Source organism: Choloepus didactylus, chromosome 2 (genome assembly GCF_015220235.1).
Source record: "Choloepus didactylus isolate mChoDid1 chromosome 2, mChoDid1.pri, whole genome shotgun sequence".
NCBI classification, from domain to species: Eukaryota; Metazoa; Chordata; class Mammalia; order Pilosa; family Megalonychidae; genus Choloepus; species Choloepus didactylus.
Window position 1 is genome coordinate 240,594,768 of NC_051308.1, and position 21,202 is coordinate 240,615,969.

The 21,202-nt window shown below is 49.4% G+C and overlaps 1 long non-coding RNA gene across 1 annotated transcript; it reads right to left on the reverse strand.

Annotated features, from left to right (window-relative positions):
• Positions 1 to 4,781: 4,781 nt before the first annotated feature.
• LOC119528005 lies at positions 4,782 to 8,823 on the reverse strand. Its single transcript, XR_005215533.1, has 3 exons — positions 8,326 to 8,823; positions 8,092 to 8,242; positions 4,782 to 7,845 (listed from the first exon to the last, which is right to left on the reverse strand). It is a non-coding gene; the product is annotated as an uncharacterized LOC119528005 (long non-coding RNA).
• Between the last annotated feature and the right edge of the window lie 12,379 nt (positions 8,824 to 21,202).

Genomic DNA, 21,202 nt, shown 5'->3' on the forward strand with positions numbered 1-21,202 from the left:
ATCATGCAAAAGTGTAGAGATCCCACACACCCCCTCCCCACAACACGTTTTCCCTCTTAACATTTTGCATCAGAGTGGTAACAGTTTTTACAGTTAATGAAGCAATATTGTTGTAAGTCCAGAGTTTACATTAGGGCTCACTCTTTTCTTAAAACACTGAAGTATTTTTAATTGATTTTAAATGATGGCATGGATGGATGAGTAAGATATTTCTAAGCAGGAAAATCTGAGGACAACCACCTCCCAAAAGATGATAAAACAATACTTAACATTTATGGGGAGTTGATATTTGTCAACCATCAAGCTAAATATTTCCCACATACTGTATTCAAGCAAAATGCACAAAGATAGCAAAATCTTAGTGCCTGCTACCCCTGTCCATCATATTTTACAGGTACTTTCTTCGATATAGGGGCCTGGAAAAAAAGTCTTTGCTTAGAAGCCTGGCAGCTTAGCACAGTGAACTGCCATTATTATAAACTTTTAGTTCACTGATTTTCAACTCATGTGAAGTGGTGTGGGAGAGCTGGGAGACATGGATATAGTATGAAAAAAAAAACAGATATTCAGTATTATAATTGCCCTGATTTTTATTTTTAAAGTCACAGTATCTAATATATTTTGAAATTTCAAATAACTGTTTTTCAAATTGTTTGTACCATTTTACACTTCTACCAGCAAAATAAGAGAGTTCCAGTTGCTCCGTACCCTTACTAACACTTGGTATTATCTGTCTTTTAAATTTTAGCTATTCTAGTTGGTGTATAGTGGTATCTCATTGTGGTTTGAATTTGCATTTTCCTGATGACTGCAGATGTTGAGTATCTTTGCATGTGCTTACTGGCCATTGGTGTGACTTCCTGATGCGCTTATCCAAATCTTTTGTCTCCTCTAAAATTTATCTTCCATTATTGAACTGTAGAGCTTTTTATACAATCTGGACACAAGTCCTTTATTGGATATTTTTATGGTAAATATATTTTCCCAGTCTGTCACCTGTTTTTTCATTTTCTTATCAATGTCTATAGAAGAGCAGATGTTTTAAAGTTTAAGTCCTAATTATCAGTTTTTTTCTTCTGTGTCTGCTGTATTTTGTATCTTAAAAGATCTTTGCCTGCCCTCAGTCATGAAAATCTTCTGTTTTCTTCTAAAGAGTTTTAGCTTTGATGTTTAGGCCTATGATCAATTTTTGTTTTTCATTTTTATAACTTTTATTTTGAAATAACTTTAAAGTTAAGGACAGTGACAAAAATTGTATCATAATACAGAGAACCCCAATATACCCCATACCCACATACCCTATTTGTCTACCTTTAATATTTTGCCACAGTTTTGTATAATTCTATCTATACGTGTGTTTATCTAACCATCCTTTATCTATCTATATCTAATTATATATATATATATATATATATATATACCTATTTTCAAAAAAATGATAGTAAGTTGCATATATCATAATCCTTGAACTTGTCATACCTCTATGCATATTACTGTCCCCACAGGAAAAAAGGATCATAAGAATCTCTTATCAAAATAGAATCTATGAAAATAGATCTGCTGATAAATTGGACAAACTAGATGAAATGGACAAATTACTGGTAACACACAAACAACCTACACTGACTATACAACAAATAGAACATGTCAACAGACCAATTCTAAGCAAAGAGATTGAATCAGTCTTCAGAAATCTCCCAACTAATAGCTCAGGATCAGATGTCTGCTCAGGTGAATTTTACCATTCTTTCCAAGAAAAATTAATACCAATCATGTTCAAACCCTTCCAAAAAAACTGAAGAGAAGGGGACACTACCTAATTCATTGTATGAGGCCAAAATTACCCTAATGCCAAAGCCACATAAAGATACTACAAGAAAATAAAATTACACACCTCAATTTCTCTTATGAATATAGGTGCAAAGATCCTAAACAAAATACTTGCAAACTGAATCCAACAGTGCATGAAAGAAAAACAAGATTTTAGTGGATTTTATCCCAGGCATGCAAGATGGTTTAACATTAGAAAATCAAAGAGTATAATACACAACATTATCAAAAAGGGAAAAGACAACAGGATCCTCTCAATGGATGCAGAAAATGCTTCTGACAAAACACAGCATTCTTTCTTGATAAAAATACTTAGAAAGTAATAGAGGGAAACGCCCTCAACCTGATAAGTAGCATAAACGACAAACCCAACCTAACATCAAACTTAGTAGCCGAAGAATGAAGCTTTCCCTCTAAAATCTGGAACAAGACAAAGATGTCCACTGTCACCGCTGTTGTTCAACATTGTTCTAGAAGCTCTAGTCAGAGCATCTGAGAGTTCTCCATGTAGATGACAAGTGAGGAAGTCCACATCAGCTCTTCAAGGGGTATGAGGATGGTGCAGGCCTGGAGCCAGAATGTGGTAGGTGTAAGCTTGGCCATCATGTCTGCATGGGGGCAACCTGAGGAGACGCTGTCCTCCCAGTTCTGCTCCATTATCCTGTGTAGGGCCTCTCCGTAAGGACAAGGGTTCAATCCTTGACTTCTGGTTGGCCTCATGTATAGTCCAATATAAGTCCGTCAAACTTATCAACACGTGCAGACACTGTCACCAGCTCTTCTTTATACCCCTCTTCCTCAGCCCCTGGGCAATTGATTTCAACAGCTCCTAATTCTTTTTCGTCTGAATGGGATACATCACATGTTCAAGTGATTCCCATTCCTGAAGGAAACTCCTGATTTCCTCATCAGTCCAAGGAATATTTAGCTGGCCTGAGTGCTTCTTTGGTTCTCCAGTGTCTTCTTCCTCTAATTCCTGGAGATTTCTAGTAATTTCAGGCTGAAACATCACTTCCTCCATTTTTATCCCTGAGCTTTCTCCTGAGAGTCTTTTCTCTGCAGCCATAGGGCCTAATCCAGGGCGGGAAGAGATGGCACTTACAGTGCTGCAGAGATTCAGGTGGGTACAGAGGCCCCGAGTCTGGAAATGTGTCTGCTTCTCTCCACTGTGTGGGGTCTCTCCCCATGATCAGTTTTAAGTTACTTTGCATGTAGGGTATAAGACAAAGCTCAAGGCTCATTTTTTCCTTATGGGTCCAGGTATCCAGTTACTCTAGTCTTTCATCTGTAGTGTGTGTACCTTCTAGTGATACACAATTATTAGCAAGAATATATATATATATATATATTCATTAATGTACAATCTTCAATATATCGTTTGGTCCACACATCAGATTTATTTTAAATACTGTGGCTTTTTGCATGAAATTCTTTGGAAGTTTGGATTTTGAAATCATTCTTTTTTTTTTTTTTATATTTATTTATTTATTTATTTATTTATTTATTTATTTATTTTTTTAATCATCATTTTATTGAGATATATTCACATACCACGCAGTCATACAAAACAAATTGTACTTTCGATTGTTTACAGTACCATCACATAGTTGTACATTCATCACCTAAATCAATCCCTGACACCTTCATCAGCACACACACAAAAATAACAAGAATAATAATTAGAGTGAAAAAGAGCAATTGAAGTAAAAAAGAACACTGGGTACCTTTGTCTGTTTGTTTCCTTCCCCTACTTTTCTACACATCCATCCATAAACTAGACAAAGTGGAGTTTGGTCCTTATGGCGTTCCCAATCCCATTGTCACCCCTCATAAGCTACATTTTTATACAACTGTCTTCGAGATTCATGGGTTCTGGGTTGTAGTTTAATAGTTTCAGGTATCCACCACCAGCTACCCCAATTCTTTAGAACCTAAAAAGGGTTGTCTAAAGTGTGCGTAAGAGTGCCCACCAGAGTGATCTCTTGGCTCGTGTTGGAATCTCTCTGCCACTGAAGCTTATTTCATTTCCTTTCACATCCCCCTTTTGGTCAAGAAGATGTTCTCCATCCCACGATGCCGGGTCTACATTCCTCTCCGGGAGTCATATTCCACGTTGCCAGGGAGATTCACTCCCCTGGGTGTCTGGTCCCACGTAGGGGGGAGGGCAGTGATTGAAATCATTCTTGTACCTGTGTTCTTTTCTATGTTTTACGCATTGATTTCTGGTGAAACGCTTAGATTCCGCAAAGCTGAAGGTGCAGAGCAAGTCCCTGGCCAGCATGGAGTGCAGCGTCTTCAGAGGCATCTATGAAGCCCGGCCCTGGGCACTAATTAAGGTTCTGTGAGGACACCCCTATTCTTTCAGCGGGGTATCCCCTTTCTCTCCCTCCGCCTTGGCAGCTTCCACCTGCTGTCAGACTAGAAGGAAAACCAACTCTCCGCTAGTAAGTCTACAAATTGGCCGAACTCGGAGGTTCTTCCTTTACCTTTTCTACTTTTTTCTCCTTCCATTTATCTTTTCTGTGAGCCAGGGTCTTTCTCCCTTTTTTCTCTTCCTCTTTGGAGAAAAGCTACAGGTGCCCTGCAGGCACCTCCCTTCTTTCTCTTTTCTTTCAGTTTTACAGCTTAAATATTTATTTCAGCTTATTCTGTCTGCCAGTTTTTTCTATTAGAGAACTTGTCAGTTTACAGGAATATCACGCAGAAAGCACAGAGTTCCCACATTCCACCCCCCGCCCAGTTTTCCCTATTATCAACACTGCATTAGTGTGGCACCTTTGTTACAACCGATGAAATAATATTATTATATTTATATTATTAACTGTAGCCCACAGTTTATTTACATCAGGGTTCACTGTCTGTGTTGTATAATTCTATGGTCTTTAAATTTTTATTCTGGTAACATATATGCAACCTAAACTTTCCCATTTTAATTACTTCCCTAGTTTACAATTCAGTGATGTTAATTATATTCATGATGTTTGCTACCATCACCATCATCTACTGCCAGAACCTTCCCATCCCCCAAACAGAAACTCTCCATCAGTTAAGGATTTCTCCTCATTCCTTACCTTGACCCTGGCCCCTAAATTCTAATTTCTGGTGCTATGAATTTGCATATTCTAATTATTTCATTTAAATGAGATCATACAATATTCGTACTTTTGTGTCTGGCCTATTTCACTCAATGTGATGTCTTCACGGTCCATCCATATAGTCGCATGTATCCAAACTTCATTCCTTTTTGCAGCTGAATAATATGTCATTGTGTAGATACAGCACATTTTGTTTATCCGTTCATCCAGTGATGGACGTCAATAAATATTTTTAAAAACTCACTTTGCCTCACAGTCGAGAAGTCAAGCACTTCCCCCCAGAATGTAAAATTTGCATCTAACTCCACTGCCTCCATAGTCAAGTCAAACATGAAAACCTCCAGCTTTCTCTCCAACTCAGAAACTGCTGTCTAGAATCTACTCACACATCCCCAAGAGCAGAAGTACACTCTCACGGGCCTGGATGTTCTCAACTTATTGGACCTTCACCCCAGTTCCCCAAATCACAGCAGCTGTGTATGTGCAGAGCTCCTCATGTCCTAACCCATTCTAAAATCACCCCATGGAGCCAACCCTGCTCCTCTCATCTTCCAGAATTTCTAGAAAGGCAAAGAGCCCAGTAAAAAAGAATGTCTGAGTATCTACAGTTCTTCTACTGTGAGATATAAAAGTGACAAAATACATCCCGGCTGCTCTAAAGTCTGCTATAGCAAATCAAATTACCATGAACATTAGTTTTATCAAAGACCTAAATTGAAACAAAAATTGTCTGCTGTCTCCATTTCTTTATTAATTTCCCAGGAACTTCCACTGGTGAACTGTATCTGAGAATGACAACCTCTCTTGTTTTTATGTTGGCATAACTAAAATCAAACCTAGATAGAAAAAGAGGTTATTTGTACTTTTTTCACCTGAACTCAAATTAATAGGCTAGTGAGTTCATAAACCCAGCAAGTGGCCCCTAAAAGTTCAGTACCTGGAAAAAAATCAGTGGTCAAGGGAAAAAAAAGACATTCTTTACTTCTGCCTAAAATTGGGGAAAATGTAAAGACTTCAGATCTAAAGCAATCCTAAATGCTGCCTCGGAAAAAAACTCCCGTAAGGAGTTATCAGTGTTGGTCTGTAATTCCAGCCAGCATTCCGGGCGTTTCACCAGCCCCACTCCAGCCCACGCCCAGCTCAGTGGGCCCGGGGAGCAGAGGGGAATTTGTGGCCGGGTGGGCTCGGTCAATCCAACGGGTGTCACAGAAGGACCCTCTCTGAAGCGACCCCTTGGAGCTCCAGCCTCTTTGAGGACAACAGAACAATTCCAGTAGGGATGAGATTTTGCCGACGGAGCCCGGCTGCTCGCTTTGCTCTCCAGTCGTAAGAGAAAGGGAGAACAGGCTTAGAATGGAGGGGGGTCTTAGTGGCCAGAGTGTGTCAAGGCCAACGATGGTCTCCGAATCCCAGAAAAACTCTCGAAGGCGCCTTCTGACCTTCATAAAGTGGTCAGAACAGAAGCAGGCTCCTCTCCCCTCCAAGTCTGGGAAGCACTGGGATAGGCAGGTGGTGTGGGCAGGTGGTGCCTGGGCAGTGGCTTGACAGGGAGCAGCACGCGGGCATGCTGAGCACGGGGGTCACAGCAGGTGCTGGAGGCCCCACCACCAGTGGCACCACCTGACTCTGGCGGTCGTCTTCGCCAGTGGGGTCAGAGGAGCAGGGCACTGACCTTCGGCATCACCTCTCAGGCTAGGATCAATTTCTGCAGGTGCCAGATTGGAGAACCATGGAGAAAAGAGCGGGATGGAGAACTGGAGTGCCTCTGGCTCAACGCCACAGAGTGCCAAGAGGCTGAAGGGAGAAAGCCAAGGCCAAGGCTGCTCCCGTGAGGTCTGCCGAAGTACAGGCCCCACTCGTGGCTTATCCCAGGCTCACCAGAGACCATGGCTGTGTCCTGTCCCAGACCTGGAGAAGCACCACTGCGTCTTCATGCTCCACCCTCGGGCCTTGGGTGCCGTTCCCACTGCCACACAATCCAGCTGGACTGAACTGAGGTTCGGTAGACCCAAAGTTGTCTTCTGTAGGCGGAGCTGGTGGGACCCAGAGAACTTGACTCTCATCTCGGCCGAGTCCCCTTGGAGGAAGCTTTCTTATAGGCCAAGGACAGAAACCACCACCAGCTTCTCATGCCCGTGGATATCCTGGGCTTGGCTTTGACTGAAAAGAAGAGTTCTCCCCAGTGTGGAGACTTCTCCACTGCTCGGGCAGACGCCTTCTCCAGCTTCATGACTGCAATCAGGATTTGTCTCATGGGTGCGACAGCGTGTGCATGGTTCACATTCAAATCAGGTCCATGGGGAGCAAAACCCACCCAGGCCCCTCTCGGAGGACCCGAGCCAGTGGCTAAGAGAATCTGTTCAGATTCAAACCCACCCCCTTTTCTATTCACTATGTCTGCAGTTAATTATTCTCTTTGTGCTTCTGAGTTTGTCTGTGTAAGATGGGGATAAGGGACTCTAGCTCATGAGCTATGATATTTAGAACACTCAGGGCAAGGCTGCCAGAGTAGAAAGTGTCCTGTAAATGCTGGAATTATCAGCCTGATGGGCAAACTCTGCCCCAGCCAGAAGCCCGCCATCCCACCCTTGCCGGAGCCCTCCATGGCCCGGCCCCTGTGCCATTTTCCTTCAGCCTTCACAGGGGCCCTCCAGCTGCCCCCCAGCAGCACTCACCAACCGGCATCCTGGAGCGGAACTTCTCGCAACAGCCCTGCACCACCTGCCTTCCCCTCCCTCTCGGCCGCCAACGTGCCACACTTCTAGGGCAGTAGACTTGCTGATTGCTTCCTTCACTATTACTCACAACAACCAGCTAAGACACTGCCAAAGAAACACTCACAGCTGGCCCGGGGGGCCCCGGGAGGGGACTCGTGGGCAGGCTCGTCTTGTCTCATCCTAGGACCTGGTGATCAGGACATCTGGGGAGGAAAGGAAAAAACGGAGGGAAAGCTGAGACAGGTGGGCAGGAGACCCAGTCAGGGCTGGCCACCACTGGGTGACAAGGAGAAAAAGTCAGCAAGTCCCTGGAAGAGAAAAAAATCAGCAAGTGACAGCAGTTCAAACAGCAAGCCACAGAAAAAGGAAGCCATGGAGGAAAGCAGGAGCAACCCCTCCCCTACCCCAGGCCCCACTCGAGAGGATGCTTTTAGATCTGGGGACCTAACTGGTTTGTACGCAGACCACGGAGAGAACGGTGGCTCTGTCGGTGGGAGGGCGCGTGTCTTCAGGGGGATTAAAGCGACAAAGCTGGAGCAGACAAAAGCAGCCTCAAGAGCCTGCACGATCTCGTCACCAGAGGGGAGAACGACGTCTGACCTGCAGGACGGAGGGCACGAGAGGTCATTCCTGCCCAGGTACATGAAATGTCAGAGAGCTTGTTGACGGGAATTTGTTCTTACCTTGGTTCCTCTTCCAGGCTGGACTTTAATCTTCATCTTTTAGTGGGAAAGAATCGTCCCCTGACACAGCAAATTTTATCCCAGAGGCACATTCCAGCGGATCATGTTTATCGGGTTAGAGCAGTTGTCTTCAGCTTCCTGGAGCTGCCACAGTGAAGTACCACAAACTGTGGCTCAGACAACAGGATGTCACTGTCCCATGGTTCTGGAAGCCAGAAGCCCAAGGCCAAGCTGTCAGCAGCGCTCACCCCTCTGAAACCCACAGGGGGTGTTTCCAGGCCATCGAGGCTCTCCTTCGCTTGTAGATGCTTTGCTCTGCTCCTCCATCGTCACGTGGCTGTCTCCCCAGTGTCTGTCTGCCTGTCTGTGTCCGATTCTCTGCATCTTATAAGGACACCTGCCATATTGGATTAAAGGCCCGTTTTATCATACCTAATTCTGTCTTCAAAGACACTATTCCCAAATGAGGTTGCATTTGGGGGTACTGGCAATTAGGACTTCAACAGATCATCTTGGGGGTACACAATCCATGGCTCTCCCTGTGTATGAGCGTCTCCTGCCAAACGCATTAAAAAGGCAGATTTCCAACCCCACACCCAGAGACTCGGACTCAGCAGGTCTGGGATTTGGTGCCGACCATATCCTCAGCCGTAGTCCTCAAAGAACACAGGGATGAGTCAGAACCCAAATAAAGGCTCGCCCTGTCCCTGGACCGCTGACCCAGACTGGACCAGGTGGAGGAGCCCGGGCTATGAAGACAGCGGCTGACGCCACAAGGTAAGGTCAGCGACGCGGAACAAAGTAGCCGGGGCCCGCAGGGCTGTGTGGGCACAGTGAGCACCTGGGTGAGCGGCTCGTTCAGAGTCGGGGGTGGGTGAGGCCGGAACGTGGGCTGGGGGACGGTCACCAGCTCAGAGCTGCTGACGGGTCAAGGTCAGGTCTGGGCGGGGGAAGGGCATGTGCTTTTCTCAGGGATGGGGAACCCTTGAACCCGAGCAGAAGCCTCAAGCAAGCACCAATGCAGGGCGGGAAAGAAGGAAGCCTGGGGTAGCAGCCGAGCCTCGGAAATGGTCCCACGGAAAGGCTGGGTCGGAAAAGCAAGATGGCGGCTGGGAGCCCTCCAAGCCCACCAGACGCATCCTCTACCACTAAGCAGCCCCTAGCCCCGGTTTCCAAACAGATCCCCCTTTCCTGAATCTAGGCAGTTATCTGACCGAAAGCTGCCGCCCAGGCACTGGGGCTGATCGGGCAGTTCTGGGAGCCAGGAGGGTCCTCCTTGTCCCTGCTGAGTCCAGGGCTCTCATCAGAGACCTTGGGGATGATCTCCCCAGTCAGAGGGAGGAGCCCAGGAATTTAGAGACAATCTCCCCAGTCAGAGGGAGGAGGCCTACACTTTGGGGACCATCTTCACAATCAGAGAGAAGAGGCCAGAACTTCGGGGCCAGGCCAAGCTTCGGCTCATTACCAAAGGAAGTTTCCAAAGCCTCGAGCGCAGCCAGAGGCCCGCCTCCCCTCACTTCACTCCTTACAGGGGCCCTTTCGAGCCTGGGCCCGACACCTCTTGCTGCAGAGAACGGGGAGGAGTGTGAGGAAACCAGAAGCCGCCTTGACCAGGGGAGCTCGGAGCCCCCTCAGTACTCGGGGAAAAGCTGATTCTGGTGACAAAGTCCTGGATGTCACGACTTCCCGGAAAGCAGCCGTGACCTCCATCCACTGTGGAAGTCCCTCAGGAGACCTCTTCCCAAATACCAAATCTGCACAAATCTATCCCTTTACTCCTTCCCCACACCGAGTGACTCCGAGGTGCTGACACTGGGTTGAGTGTTGAGAATCCAGCAGCAAGAACAAGCAGCCATCCTCGCTGGTGGCCCAACGAGAGATGGGCAAGAAGCCACAGACACGCAAAGGCCGTGGGGAGACAGCCACGACACAGGGTGTGGCCTGGGACTTCTGGCCTCGTCCAGGTCAGGAGAGGGCAAGAGTTAATGGGGCATGGAAGGCGGGACGGGCAAAGGAGGGGTTAGGGGAGGAGGCAAGCGAGGGGGAGAGGCTGCCGAGATGAATGAAGAATTAAGAACTGGACTTTCTTTAGGAGCAATGGAAGCCCCAGCATGCTTTAAGGGGCAAAAGGATCTTTCCAGATTTGTGTCAAAATTCCTCCTGGCCGCAGAGTGCGGCACAAGGAGAGGTGGCTGGAGGCTGGGCCTCGATCCCACACTCTGTGAGCTGCCCCCACCGTCCCACACATCATACCCCTGGCTTCCACAAGACAGAGAGCGTGTCAGGTTGAAACTCTGTCCTCTACTCCTCTGCTCACCAGCAGCACTCAGTGCAGCAGTGGATGCAGAGCAGACACTCAGCACACGATTAGAGTCCAAGGAGAGCCCCTGTCTTGTAAGTCACCCGAAGGCCACCATCTGCTCCAACGTGGCATGGCCCGATTGGCACAATCTGCATGAGAAAAACCCATCCCTGACGTCTCTCTGATCCCGACACAATATGCCTGTATTAGACCAAAGAGGGATGCACCCCAACGGCCTTGACGTCCTCTAATGAGGCTGAGGGGCCAGTGTGGCCATGGTAGGGGCCAGAGTTGACGGCCTTGAAAAGAAAAGCCACTTTCATGGAAGAAAACCATGCAAAGTTGGGTCGTAATCTTTTCACTGGAAAGTATCTCCAAACAGCCAAGTTTTTTTCCTTTGCTCTGCAGCAAAATTTAATGGTTGGGTCTGAACCCCTTGGAGGCTTGAGGACAAGGGCCTTTAAAGTGCCCGTGCCAACAGGAGAAAGATGGGGTGGAGGAGGCAAAGCCCTCTGCCAAGCTCTGGAGGAAGCTGTGGTGTTTAACACAGCCCAACACAGACCAAAAGCATCCTCTTACATCTCACGATGATGTCAAAAGCGAGAAGGAATTTTTCTGCATTTGTTTCCATCTCACCTGGAACCTCTGAGGGTGGGGGGTGTGGGGGGGGTGAGAAGGGCCTCTGTCCAGATTTGCAGAGCACTTCCATCCAGCTAGGGCAGAGACAAGCCTACCTTGGGAGTTGCCATCTCAGGAACGGGGCCAAGAAAGATTTACTTGGGTCTTACGAGCCTCAAAAATTACCACCAGGGCTGTGTCTAGTGGCCCAAGCTTTCCCAGTGGAGTGAGCACCCTCCTCACTGCCCCCAAGCTTCAGCAGTACCTGTGCCTGACCAGGAGAAAAGGGAAAATGCCACGAGCCCCTGGTAGGTGATGCTGCTGCAGGCACGTCCCTCTGATCGCTGTGGTGTCCCCGGACAAATGACAGACACACCTGGCAGCTCTTTGGGGCTGCTACCCCAGAAGCCCGAGGCCTCTGCCCTTTGCAGAGCTGGGGAGACGTGGTTACCTAACGTCTCTTAATACTTATGACCCCACTTTCCACTATTCTAGCTTTGGGGGATGGAGCCTTGGTCAGCTGCCTCTGGAGACAGCAGGTCCATCAGGAAGGAAAGGAGCTCCAAGGTGTGAAGTCACCCAGCCTCACTGCACCCTGCAAAGAGGAGACTCCCTGGAAGAGAAAGGCTAAGGGCAGATGCCGTTGACATCTCAAACCACACCTGCATTAAGAACTTAATGGAAAATACATGCATTTCAGGAGCAGGAGTGATTGTATTACGCCTAATGCATTTAGGACTGAATAAATTACAATTTTCTGACAAAGCGGACATTCTTGGTTGCCTGTCCTGAATCCATTCCTCCTTTTCTCCGTGTTACCAGACCCTGACTTTGTTTGGATCTCTTCCTCCTCCTCCCAGCTATGTGCCCCCCGAAGCCAGTCATGATCCCCTATTCCTTTACCAGTTTGGGGCTGGGCATGAGATAGAATTCTGGCTAGTGAGACATGAGGGAAAATCAGACAGGGGCTTGGGGAAAGCTTTCTTCCCTCACAAAGAGAGACCCCCACAAAGAGCCAGGGGGGAGGGGAGCTCAGTGGGGGAATTCCATACGGTGAGGTTGACAGAGCAGGGACACAAAGAACGGAATCCCTCGTCATCACCAAGCCGATGAGTTCAACCCACCGTGAGGCTGCCTTCTCTCCGCACTTCTTGTTTTATAAAATTCTTAACCTCCCTATTACTGAAGTCAATTTGAATAGGGCTTTCTGTTTCTTGTGGCTGAAGGAATCTGAGCAGACACATCCCATAATCTAAGCAATTTGGGCATCACAAATTAGCTTGGAATAAAAACAAACAAACAAAAAAAACAAAGCAAACCACTTAAACAAGATTTCAGTCACAAAGTTTCAATTACAGCAAAAAACAGCTTCTCAGTTCTCTTCTTGCAGGATATAATGTGCTGAGGATCCACAAATTTGGGTGATGAGCTTGCTGGGAAGGGATACATGACCGTGCGGAGAAAGAGAGCAAGCACGTTTTGAATTCTGTCAAAAATGCCAAGGCCAACCCTGATTTCAAGCCGGGCACCTTCCCTCCCTGTCCTCAGGCCAGGGGTCCCCCAAAAGGACTGTCCAAGGGAACACTAATGGGCCAAGAAGCAGTGAGGGTGGGAATGCCTGAGGCAGGTTTTGTAAGTCTAGAATTCGTAAAAAGAGAGGTGAAAATTTCAAAGCAAATCCAGTCCAATGGGCTGGAACACAAATATGAGCTTTAGAGGAAGCTCAGAACTACTCACCCGTCTTCCTCCGAGTAGGAAAGGAGAGAGCTGCTGTGACAATGCCAAGTCCCGCAGAGCCCACCACCCCTTTCCACTCCCACCTCAAGGAAAACAGCCCACCCAGCACCCCAAAGCCCCTCACAGGCTTCTCATTTGCAGTTACCAAAAACACACCAAAAACCAAAACCTCATTGTTTCAGGGCCTCACTTTCTCCATCTGCCATTACACATCCAGGTTCAGCAAAAAATTTGCTTTTCAGAGCCAAGGACCTGAAAATTAGGACTTTTCTAAGACCAAGGCCAAGTTTCTTATATGCAAACAGCAAATTTCTCTCCAAACAAATGTGTGATTTCCCCCCAACCCCATCCCAGAGGTCTTTTTCTCAAGCAGTAAATGTTCCCTGAAGTTGTCAGAAAAGAAAACAAGCAGAAAAAAGAGAAGGGTCAGTTACCTGCTTTGTGGGCGGAAGGAGGACATGAGACTGGACCTCGGGCTGTGGCCCCTTGGGGCTGGCTCCACCTGTCGGGCTCAGGCTGGGCCCCTCTGTAGGTGTGCGCTCACCTGCCAGGTGCCAGCTCACGGTCCCCTCCCCTCTCGGCTCCCCTCCTGTGGCCTGCCAATCAGCTCTGGAACATCTTTCCTCTGAGTCACCGGGACTCTACACCTAAAACTGGTGAAGAGAAAAAATAAAAGGGAAGGAGAGGACCAGAGGGGGAGAGACGGAAAAAACCCCGATCCCCGCAACCATCCACCAGTCCCCCCGCCTTGGTCAGTGGAGGTGAGGCTGTGTGGGGCAGGGGTGACTGGGGGGGCCGCGGACGGCTATCTAGGGGAAGGCAGCTCCCCTCCAGTAGCCAACAGACGGGCGACCCCAGAAGCTGGAATCTGGAAGACTCTGAGCTCTGCCAAGCTCCAGTGCAGGTGAAGGCAGGGAACGGTCGCAGAGAGCAAATAGCAAGTTCCAGCTGCCACCAGAGCCCCCCAACTGCTCTGAGCACACACAGGCCTGCCTGGCTACCCCTCTGTCCCACAGCCCTTCAGTGAGGACCGCCGTGCACTTGGGGGACCGGCCAGTTTGGAAGAGGACGATTTGATGGAGCTGTTAATCAGGTGCCAGCTGGACAGCTGTGGGGCCAGTGGCACCAATCTGGTGGTGTCACGGGGTATTTCCTGCCAGCCCAGAGTACGAGCCCTTAGCAGCCAGTTTGCTCCAGCTCTTTGACTCTGGCCCCCGAGGCTGGTATGAGTGTCCCCTGCACAGCACTGTCCTGGTACAAGGTCACAGAAGCTGTGCCTGGGACAAGGGGGCGGGGGGATGGGGGATCCGGGGTCCCGGCCACCGCTTAGGCTCAGTGGCCTGGTGCTCCCGGGCTGGCCGACTGGATCGAGTCTCTGGGAGTCTTTGCAAAACAGAAACAGCAATGGTCCATGAGAACGGTGGTGTAGCTTTTTGAGACCTTTCCATAACATGGGTTTTCAATCCCTGGGTAGGGATGCTGAGATACCAAGCCCCCCCCCAGGAAATCAGAGCCCATTTTCCTAAGGCGACACTGAGGCTGAGAAAGGAGCCTGAGAGGACCAGGGATGGAAGGAAGGCAGACGTGGTCACAGCTCCACTCGCCAGGAAGAAGAGGGCTGGCCGGAAGGAGAGGGGCCGCCTGTTCGGTTGTGATGCCCCAGGAGGAGCCAGCAAAGGGGCCCGGCCTTGCTCAAGGGGCGGAGAAGTGGGGGGGGGTCTCCCCCAGCCCTGACCCCTCCTCCTGGATCCACGCTCCCAAAGGCCCCGTCTTGTCTTGCCCCCCACCCCCAGTCCCCGGTCAGACGCCTTAAAAAAACCCCTCAAGCACCGGCCAACTTCAGCCTGTGCACGTCACGGGCTGAGGCCCAAACGAGGTTGAGGGAACCGTGTCACAATGAGAACACAGAACCGTTAAAGGTGCTCAGAACAAAACCGCCAGCACAATCTCGGCGTGGCCTGAAATGCTTTCCGGAAGCCCTGACCAGACGGTGCTAAAACAGAGAGGAGGATTTCTGTCCCCAGTTCGGTAGGAAAGACTCTTTCAGATTTACATACATGGTCAGATGACAAGTCATTGGGGATCCCCCAAAGTAGGAAGGCTGCTTGTGGTTATAGCTGGGTGAGTCAACTGAAACAAACAAATACGCCTGATGAGGTCAGCCATTTGGAAAGGAAACAAAGAAAGCTGCCGAGAAGTGCAAGGGCAGATTCTGATGCCAAAGCCGGAGTCATGTGAGATAGGGGGTTCCCAGCTAGGGGCAACTTTGCCCCTGTGGTCACGTGGCAATGTCTGGAGACAGTTTTAATTGTCGCAGTTTGGACAACTAGCTGCCTCCAGTGCGGCGGCATCTCATGGGTGGAGAAAGGGGTGCTATTTAACATCCCAGCCCCCCAGAACTGAGACTCACACGGCCCCAACTGGCAGCCATGCCGCAGACAAGAGGCTCCTCTAGTAGAACTAATCACATTTTTCTCTCTTCTTTGGTAATCCTGGGCAAAGAGTCAGTTTGGGTCTCTGGGTATGTCCCGGACAGTGCCCCCTTCGGAGGGGCCTCTGCTAACAGCCCTCAGGCCGGGCAGGTGGCCCCACGGATGCCCGTCTGGCTGATCAGAGCCTCCGCTGACCTCCCACCAGGGCTCCCGAACCCTCAGAGCTCACCTCCCTGCCACTCTAGCTCCTAGGACACGACAGGGAAGCCACGAGGAAAGAGAGATGACGATTCTTCTTGTGGTCACAACAGAGAACGCTGTGTGCTCACATGTGGCAGGTGCTTCCCGGGCGACAATGATGTTGTCTCACCTGAATAAATGTCGCCCGATACCGCAGTTGTTCTGCATTCCCAACCCACCAGCCCCGTGGAACACACAGGGACCCGCGCCCACAGTGGGCAGGGTGGTGGGGAAGGGGGAGCCGTGGGCTCACCTTCAAGGGAGGGGGGGAGTGGACCCACTCCACCCCAGGCACCTCCAAAGACCAGCCGAGTGTGGGGGGATGATAAATACCAGGATGCTTGGAGTCCCTCCAGCCTGGGGAGCCCCCAGACTCCAGAGGCCGAGTGGAGCTGCAACAGCCTATCTGGAGGATCTCGGGTGAACCCCACTCCCACCCGTTCCCCACCAGACCCCCGCAGGTCAGTCTGGTTCCTGATCTGTGGACGGGTCCTGCCTGCAACTGAGGTTCTAGAAATATGAGGCTCTTAACAACCTCTCTGGAGTTTGCTCTGCTCTGTCACGAGGCTCAGAAAACAGTTAACAAAAACCCCTCCGGGAGCTGGGTGGCCTGGGAGGACAGGCCCAAGGCTGACCACAGCTGCCCGTGGGAAGGGGAGGCAAAGCGTGTGAACACGTGTGCGTGCATGCGTGTGGAAGGCTGAACTATGTACCCCCAAAAAACACAGTCTGCATTCCTGTGGGTGTGAACCCCTTGTAAACAGGCCTCTTAAAGAAGTTATTTTTAGTTAAGGTGCAGCCCGACTGAACGAGGCTGGGTCCTAATCCAGATTTCGGGTCCTTCATAAGCAGAAGAAATGCAGCCGCAGGAGAGCAAGCCCCGGGGAGGAGCTGGAAGTCAACAGAAGAGAAAGGAGAGGACATGGCCATGTAATGGGGACCCCAGAGATGGCTGCCCAGCCAGAGAGCTACCCACCCCAGAGGAGGCAAGCCTGCCAGCCTCCGAAACCACAAGCAAATAAATTCCCATCGTCAAACCCAACCCACTGTGTGGGATCTGTCCCAGCAGTCTCTTAAGATGATGATGTGTGTGTGTTTGTGTGTATACATGCGTGTGTAGAAATGGACGCAGTCCATTAACTTCATCTACATCTGAACTGTTTGACTTTTTACGAGAATCATTACTACTTTTATAATTTAAAAAGCACACTTTTTAACAGAAAAGAACGAAGGCCGAATATCTCATCTCCACACCCTTATTCTAGAAGATGCAGCCTCACCTGCTTGGGAATCTCTGGTTTGCAGCCTGGCAGGGTACTCGGCCATTCAGGGGATTTTGCATTTGAGGTTGATCTGGCTGCAGACAAAAGAAGGAAGCTTTACTTTCTGGTTGCAGCCAACCCTGGCCCACTGGGGGGGGGGTGGGCAGCAGGAAGGGAGATTTTCCCTGAGCCCCCTGTGCAGAGGGGCAGCCCATGGCCCCTGCTCACCGTGACACAGGCTCTCCTGCCCCCGAGCTCTGCAGATGCTGGTTCTCTCCCCTCCAGCTCCACCTGCCAGCCCTCACTTGTCCTCCAGCCTCCTGGGGAGGCCCCAGTGCTGCCCCCCTGGATCGCACACGTCCCAACTGCTTTCTCCCTTCTCACTAGACCACATGTGAGCCGCCCGTTTCACTCCCAACGCCTGCCACAGCACCCAGGACTGGCTGAAGCTAATGAACGTCTGTTGAGCAAGGAAGGGTGGGAGAGAAAGGAGGGAGGAGAAAGTTCTGTCTGGGTCCTTTGTGAGCTTCATGACCCGGCTGAACCTTTGGCTGCCATCTATGAAAGAGGAGAAAAAGCAGAGTAAGGCCACAGATGGGAAAGTTTTAAAAGCTGTAAATGTAAGGCGTTGTTCTTACATTTTAGGACTGTCTTTGCATTCACCTAATTTGTAGGTTAACAGTGACTTGGACTTGTCATAAGTTCATTTGTGACTTGGCTGCTCAGAACTAGGAATGCCACATCCCAAGTGAGGGTCTCATAAACATGGGCAGGTTCACAGACCGAGCCACGGAAGTCCAGTTAACTGAGCTCCAGTGCTCAGCCCCCAGCAGGATGGTCAGGTCAGGGTGGAGACTCAGGTACTCAGTGAATGAATGAATGAAGAGTGCAAATTTAGCAGCAACAGTGCAATAGTGATGCCTGTGAAGTTATCAGGCCTGTGCTAAACCTTTAGTTGCATCACTCATCGTGGTCAGCCGAGCAGCTTCCCAAAAGATATCCACTCACTCCTGCTCCCTGGAACCTGGGGCTGTGACCTTATTTGGAAAAAGGCTCCTTGCAGGTGTGATAAGTTAAGGGTCTTGAGATGATGTCATCCTGGATCATCTGGATGGTCCCTAAATTGAATGACAAGCATCCTTCTGAGAGGTGCAGAGGGAGCTTTGAGATGTGCAGGAGAGAAGACAGAGACCCAGAGGAGAAGGCCATGTGGAGACGGTCCTGGAGATTGAAGTGATGCAGCCACAAGCCAAGGGCACCTGGAGCCACCAGAAGCTGGAAGCAGCCAGAAACGGGTTCTCTCCAGAGCCTCTGGAGGGAGTGCAGCCGGATTTTCAACTTCTGGCCTCCAGAACCGAGACAATAAATGTCAGTGGCTGCAAGCCCCCAGGTTTGGGTAATTTGTTATAGCAGGACAGGAAACTAGGAGACACCAGAATCACAAATACACACATTAAATGCCTCCACCAGGAGCCAGGAAGTAAGGAAAAGAGGCCTCCGAGCATCCTGACTCTGACTTCCTCAGAATGTACCATCTCCTAGCTTCTCTTATGCTTTTAATCCACACTCTCCTCTGATAAAGTCTCCCCACTGTACGGTCAGCTGAAATCAAAAAGCAAGTACACCACGTAACTAAGGATAATGGAAAGCAACGACTCAAAGCACAGCTCTGTTTTCAAAGGACACTGCTCCTTATTCTGATATTGGGATGGGACGAGCCTACCCTTGAGATCCACTGTGTGGACTCACCCCTGACCCCACGCTAACCTGATACGGGCTTGGGGGAGTCTGACCCCACAGGAGTTCAGAAGGAGCAACTCAGACAGGAGGAAAAGGTTTGCTCAAATCAGATTCACTGAATGGACCAAGGAGAGCCAAACAGAAGTCAAGAATGATGGAAGAAATGAAAATACAATTAAAAAACACTTGCTGACACAATCCATTTTTACACCACACAGCCAGCAACAAATGCTCAGAGAAGTGAGTGCCTCAGCAGGAAAAGGTAAAACTATCTGCATTCTGTTTTAAGGAGCAGAGGAAGCAGGTACTACCTTCCAGAAAGTTCTCCATCCAAAAATGATAAAATTGGAAAGACCTGGTGTGCTGGTTTGAGTGTACTGTGTCCCCCAAATGCCATTATCTTTGTGGTCTTGTGTGGGGCAGACGTTTTGGTGCTGGTTGGATTTGCTTGGAGTGTGCCCCACCCAGCTGTGGGTGATGATTCTGATGAGATGTTCCCATGGAGGTGTGGCCCCATCCATTCAGGGTGGGCCTTGATTGGTGGAGCCATGTAAATGAGCTGACTCAGAGAGAGGGAATGGAGTGCAGCTGGGAGTGATGTTTTGAAGAGAAGCAAGCTTGCTAGAAAGGAACGTCCTGGGAGAAAGCCGTTTTGAGGCCGGAGCTTTGGAACAGACGCCAGCTGCCTTCCCAGCTAGCAGAGGTTTTCCGGATGCCATTGGCCGTCCTCCGGTGAAGGTATCCGATTGCTGATGTGTTACCTTGGACGCTTCGTGGCCTTAAGACTGCAACTGTGTAGTGAAATAAACCCCTGTTTTATAAAAGCCTATCCATTTCTGGTGTTTTGCATTCTGCAGCATTAGCCAACTAGAACACCTGGTGTTCAAGGGGTGACTCTTGAGCTGTCTAAACCACCCAGGGTTTCCAAGGAGCTGTCTTAGGATACTCCCACCTGGACGTATCCTAAGCCCAAAGACAAATCACCTAGAAGAGGCGACACGGCTCCCTCCCGTTTTCCTAGTGAGGTGGGGTACAGCCCTCACTGCACCCCACACCCACCCCACCCCACAGCCTCACCAAGCTCCTCAGGCTTTCCCACACATACCTGCTCTCTCCTGCCTTGTGTTCTGCTTTTTAAAAGCAGTTTTACTGAGACACATTCACATGCCCTACAACCATCCACAGTGTACAATCAACTGTTCACAGCACCATCATACAGCTGTGCGTTCATCACAATCATCCCTTGAACATATTCATCACTCCACAAAAATTAAAGTTGAATAAAATAAAAGTAAAACTAAAAAAAGGAACACATAAAACATCCCATACCCGCATTCATTATATTATAAAAGATTTTCACAACCACACAGTCACACCATGTAAGCTACACAGTTTTACAATTGTTTTCAAGAATCAAGGTTACTGGGTTGCAGATCAACAGTTTCAGGTATTTCCTTCTAGCTATTCCAATACACTAAAAACTAAAAATGGATACCTAGATAGCGCATAAGATTGCCCTCCAGAGTGACCTTTCGACTCCAGGTGGAATCTCTCAGCCACTAAAACTCTGCTTCATTTCACTTCCCCTTTTGGTCAAGAAGATGTTCTCAATCCCACGATGCCGGGTCCAGGCTCATCCGCAAGAGTCATATCCTGCGCTGCCAGGGAGATTTACACCCCTGAGGGTCAGGTCCCAGGTAGGGGGGAGGGCAGTGAGTTTACCTGCCGAGTTGGCTTCGAGAGACAGAGAGCTGCCCCGTGTTCTCACACACTGTTCCCCTCGTCTGCTCGTCCCCACGGTGACCTACCTCCAGCTTCTCCCCCCCAGAGAGGGAACCACCCCTTCCTCCGTTAACGTTGCCCTGGGCCCGGAGCTGGGACATAAAGTCACACCAAATCAGCTACTTAGGGACACACTGGTCTCCCCTCCTTGGCCAGCCCCCACGTGGTCACGCTTGTGCCAGTGCCAAGTGCAGTGTGGGGCATGTAACACAGAACAAGAGGGCCCAGGAGAAGGAGAGACCCTGGCCCTGACCGACACTTTGACTGCAACTTGGCAGCGGATCGGGCTGACCCTGAGCCGTGCCCAGACTCCTGACCCAGAAAACTGGGAGATAACAGCTTTAGGCTGCGCAGTTTGCAGTAATTTGTTACACAGCAATAGATAAGGAACACGGTAATCCTAACGACAGGGGTCCCTTAAATTTACACAGTGGCCTGCAGTTCTCAGGGTGCCTTGACAATGGCTTCAGGCCTCGAGGCGTCTTGCCTTCCCCTCTCCGTGCCTGTCATGCTCCATCCTGATGGCACCAGAGGCTTTACAGCTGTGGGTGTGACACAGTCAAGCCCTGGCGCTGCAGTGGCCACACTTGAGCCATGCGCCGTGGTGCAAGTTCCGTGCTTCCTCTGGGTCTCAGTTTCCCCATCTGTAAAATGGGGATAACCGTAGCCACTTCGCAGGGGTGCTCCAAGAACTAAATAAAATAACATTTATAAAGTGCTTAGCACAGTGTGACACATGGGCACAGCTCAATAAATGCTTGTCC